We start from the raw sequence: 5567 nt of genomic DNA, 5'->3' as shown, positions 1-5567 counted from the left end.
TCATGAGCCCTGGCACTCTCATTATTCAATTTGTGTTGATTCCATTACAGTGGCTGTCTGTGAAGAAGTGACAGATGATCCCGGTTTTTCAACTTTGTATTCAAGTCATTATTAAGATGGATTCTTTTTATCTTGAGTTTTTTGTGTGTTTCTAATGAGGAGTATTCATTGTCAAGTGCGCTGTTGAAATAGATGCAGTTGATTGACACCGGCCCTTTGAAGCATCGTTTACATCCTTTTCATGGAAAGTATTAAAAAAATATTCAAAGTTGTTTTTATTTCTCTGAAATTACACTGCATCACTGTGCTCAGGATATGAATTTACAGCACGCACACAGGTGTGGAAATATGGACTTCAGGGAACCATGCACACGAAAATGCATACCACACATCATCCAGTGTGTGTGTGTGTGTGTGTGTGTGTGTGTGTGTGTGTGTGTGTGTGTGTGTAAAATAACAGCCACCTGATCCTTGCTGACCATCTGCAACACACCTGCTCTTTGTCGTAATTATTTTCTTTTCATCACTTCTCTCATCTGTTTCCATCAAGCAAAAACTGAAATACGATTTCTAATATTCATTCTTTCAACCCCTTTCTTCTGACTCTTACAACACACAACAACACACACACACACACACACACACACAAAAACCCTCAGTACATATCAGATGGTTAGGCTGATCTAACAGAGAGCAACAACACAGATGTCAGAACAGCTGATCCCATTCAACATGTCCGTGGGCAGTCCGTGAGTGTGAAAGAAAAACGCAAGAGTGTTAAGAGGCAGGTGTGGATATGTGCCACTTTTGCATGTAATGTACTGTTTTATCTTTCAGTGTTTCCAATGGCTAAAACTCAATTCAGCAAACTAGGCTGGTTTTATCAAAATACTTAACACAATTCACAAAACCCCACACCCAAACTCCCAAATACTTATATATCTTGCAAAATGAAGCACTGCAACCAAAATATAGCATTATAAAAATCTAGCTTTTGCACCAAATGGCACACACTTCATTCATACAGTATTACCAGATTTGTATCTAACCAACTACATTCTGTTGAGCGTAAGGATAAGCACTCTCATCTTCAGTATGCTTTGCCGTAATACTAAAATAGTTCAAATTGTAGAAAATTCTCCAGATTGACACGTGCTGTTACCCTAACTTTTTATTTTTCAACAAACAAGTCAGAGCAACTTTAGCAAAGCAGAAATATTTACATTGGACTGAACAAAAATATGCTCATTTGAACGTCTTTGGAAATCTTTGAAACTTGAGTTCAATGGCTTCACCTTAAAGAACTACTGGGTTACTTTAAACAAGATGCTGAGAAAGAGAAAGATGAGAACCTGCTTCTTTTCTTAGTTTATATCCTCAAATAAGCACAATCCCAGAACCTTATTTGACACCATTAATGCATTAGTGTCTCCTTCTGGCCCTCAAGCTACTGTGTAATCTAAATTAGACTGTAATGAATTTCTCCACTTCTTTGTAAATAAGATCAGAGATGAGAGATGACATTACTTGATATCACCTCTCTGCTACATACTTTGAAACCCTCGTCCTATGGATGTTGTCCCTACTGTGCTATTTGTACAAGCTTTTGACTCCATTGGTCCCTGTATTGTTGCAATGCTTAATACTTCACTTTTAACTGGTGTCGTTTCTAGTTTTTTTTTAATTATTTTTTTTTAAATATGCTATTGTCAAGCCTGTACATAAAAAGTCTAGTTTGGAACCACTACAACCTAACAACTATAGGCCAATATCTAAACTTCCATTCATGTCAAAAATTTTAGAAAAAGTTGTAGCAGAGCAACTCACCCTTTTCCTAGAGAATCATGAGTTGTTTGACAAATTCTAGTCTGGTTTCTGTAAAAAGCATTTTACAGAAACTGAACTACTTAAAGTTTCTAGTGATATTACGATGTCTGGTGACTCTAAGGAATATTCAGTTTTGGTCCTATTAGACCTTTCCTCACATTAATAAAAGAGCAAACATCACACCTGTTTTAGCAGCACTTCACTGGTTACCAGTCCAGTATAGAATTCCATTCAAAATCCTGGTCCTTACTTTTAGATCCCTGCACAGTCAAGATTCTCCATACATCTTGACAACTTGATACAGCTTCATACTCCCACCCGTAGTCTGAGGTCATTAGGTCAGAGCTTTTCGTGGTCCCCCGCACTTGTTTTAAAACTAGAGGGGATTGATCATTCCAAGCAGTGGCTCCAAGGCTGTGGAATGTCTTGCTTCCCTCTCTATGTGAATTCTGTCAAATCTTTTAAAAAACAAAAGACTCTGCTGTTCAAGCAGGCTTTTAGGTAGTTGAGGGTTTTTTATGGTTTGTTATGTACTATTGGTATTTAAATGTTCTTGTATTTTAATTTGTTGTATTGTAGTAGATTTTTTTGTAAAGCACTTTGTGATTTTGATCTGTGAAAAGTGCTATGCGAATAAACTTTACGTTCTTACTTACAAAAAATGGTAAACTGAAAAAGACAATGTGCAGAAAAAAATACATAGAAAGAAAAAAGGTTAGAAAAATAATCACAGCTGGGTCTTCCATTGTTGAATGTGAAAGCTGCTCACCTGTGGTCTTTTCATAGTGCTTACTTCCTGATTGAAGTGGTAACAATTAACCATTGATGTGTCTGGCCAGGTTGGACATATATATATATATATATATATATATATATATATATATATATATATTGCCCAATTAGCTCATATAATGTAATTTTGTATGGCATTGTTTTGAAATGGCAAATGTGACTTTTATGTCAGGTTTTTGTGTCTTATGTAGAGAACCGTGTTCAATGCATTTAAAAAGGCCATTTTTAATTGCAGAATGTGTGTAAAGCAGAAAACGTGTTTAGACTTTTGGAGACTTGAGAAGAGGTTTTGCTCTCTGCATGTCAGTTTAAATAATTGTGCTATGCATGTCATTTTAGCGTGTTAGCAATTAGAAAAAACTGTAATCTCAATATAGTAATTTAATTTGGTTGACGGCTCTATTCTTCACACACCTTACTGTTACGCCTCTGGCTCTGGGGTAGCAACGTAAGAGTTAAACAAACAACTGCAACTTGCAAAACAAAGTTAATTGCAAATAAAGTAAACCAAAGGTTGACAAAGCAACAGAAAGTGGTGGCTTATAATGCTGCTGAGAAAGTCTGCACTGGTTGAAGCCATAGTGCGTAGTTTCTACCACCTCCAAGAGGTATTCTAAGTAATGACAACAAAAGTTTTGGCCCGTCCCCATGATACAAGCCTTCCACGACCGCACGCTGCCCAAACCTTTATATATAATATAATATAACGGGGAGTCCCATCCATTCCAGCTTAAAGAAGGACCCTATGCCTGCTGAAAGAAAGAGACTGCTGAGAGACTGAGAAAAACTGCTGAAGCTGTGTCACCACATAGCAACCAATACTATCAATTACCGAAAACTTTTGTCTGTCAATCAGAACCGTCATGTTAAACATGACAGGTGGTTACATTTTTATGTCCCATATGAAGATATATTTACGAAAAAGTAATGCACTGTAATTTGTATGTGGTCCACACACTTATTACTGTATGCACTCCATTGACTGCCGCTGTATAAGACCATAAATCCAGGTAGATGGATGGGTCTCAAAACACGGTGGCTTTTAAGCTGGTGAGTGGTGTTCATGTCCCAAAAGAAGTTAAAGGAAAGCACAAAACTTTCACCTATTTTCTGTGTGAAGAGTACTTTAATGAGTTTTTATGAATGCCTTGAATATCTTTGTGAATACTTGTTAGCATTTGAGTCAATTGTAACCAACATGAGTTCAAGTTAATTGTAGTCTTCATTTTCCATGAAAGGCACACAGCAAACCTTCTACAGCTCTCTCTCAAGCCTCAAGAGTTATTTAACATTAAAAGATTTTAGTGGCGGATAAGACAAATGTGTCAAAGTGTAACACTTGGTGATAGGTCTGGCAAAGTGAGATTAGACACTTGATAACTCACAACTGACTTGCGTACAGTATGTGCAAATGGAGTTATCAGAAAGCTAAGAGGCCAGAAGGGTTGCATTTAATCCCTCTATCACCACAATCCAATTTACAGGTATCACCTAAGAATTCTGTTCAAACAGACGTGTTACATCCAACACATCTGTATGTGTATGACTTGAGAAAAAAAAAAACATTACACTTACTTTATATAGCATGCATTTGTATGCCTGTGTGAGTGCACTTTGGTTTTCAGTTGTGTCTGTGTGTGTATGTCTGTGTCCTTGATTTGACTGGACAGAGATTAGAGTGATAGCTTCTGATGAGAGTATGTGCTGTGTGTGTGTGTGTGTGTGTGTGTGTGTGTGTGTGTGTGTGTGTGTGTGTGTGTGTGTGTGTGAGTTGTCCTTGAGGACCATTAAACGGTTAAAAAAAAGATGGAGAAAGAAATGGTCTCTCTGTCCTCGGGGCGTGTGTGTGTGTGTGTGTGTGTGTGTTTGTGTGTGTGTGTGTGTGTGTGCGTGCGTGCGTGCGTGCGTGCGTGTGCAGGTAAAATGTAAATTCCTCTCCAGCATCCATGCACCTCTTCAGGAATCATAGAAAAAGGCTCTTTATCACTTAAGATTTGGGCTCATAACAGTCAGAGGTAGATTTCTGCTTCTAGGCAAGGCAAGGCCCCTTTATTTGTATTGCACATTTCAGCAGAAGGAAAATTCAAAGTGCTTTATATAAAACATTAAAGAACAGTTAAAATTGATCAAAAAATGTAAAAAAGATAAAATACAAAAGCGAAAGTTACAGTGCAGTATAAGAAATTAATTATTTAAAGAAAGGCAACATAAAAAAGAAAGATCTTCAGCCTCCATTTAAAAGAACTGAGAGTTGAGGCGGACCTGCAGTTTTCTGGGAGATTGTTCCAGATATGTGGAGCATAAAAACTCAACGCTGCTTTCCCCTGTTTAGTTCTGACTCTGAGGACAGCAAGCAGACCTGTCCCAGACAACCTGAGAGGTCTTGATGGTTCACTAGCACATCAAAAATATATTTTGGCCCTAAACCATTTACTGATTTATAAATCAGCAAATGTTTTTTGAAATCAATTCTTTGACGCACAGGAAGCCAGTGTAAAGACTTCAGAACTGGAGTGATGAGATCCATTTTCTTGGTCTTAGTGAGAGCTTGAGGAGCAGCGTTCTGAATCACCTGCCGCTGTCCGATTGTTTTTTTTAGGGAGACCTGTAAAGACACTGTTGCAGTAGTCAAGTTTACTGAAGATGAAGTCTACTGACGCCACATTTTCTTAATGTGGCTGTTTTATGTCTGTGTCCATGACTACATCAAGATGCCTGACTTTGTCTGTTGTTTTCATCATTGTTGTTTGAAGCGGAGTGCTGACCTTTAATCGTTCCTCTTTTGCACAAAAAACAACAAACTTATATTTTCTTTATTTAATTTAATTTCATTAATAAAAGTTCTAGCACATCCAGTCATTAATTTGTTCAATCCACTTAGTCAGTTTTTGTATTGGCCTATAGTTCCCTGGCAAAAAAGTTATGTAAATTTGTGTGTTGTCCGCATA

This window comes from Etheostoma spectabile, chromosome 20 (genome assembly GCF_008692095.1).
Source record: "Etheostoma spectabile isolate EspeVRDwgs_2016 chromosome 20, UIUC_Espe_1.0, whole genome shotgun sequence".
NCBI classification, from domain to species: Eukaryota; Metazoa; Chordata; class Actinopteri; order Perciformes; family Percidae; genus Etheostoma; species Etheostoma spectabile.
Note: the sequence above shows the minus strand (reverse complement) of the source record.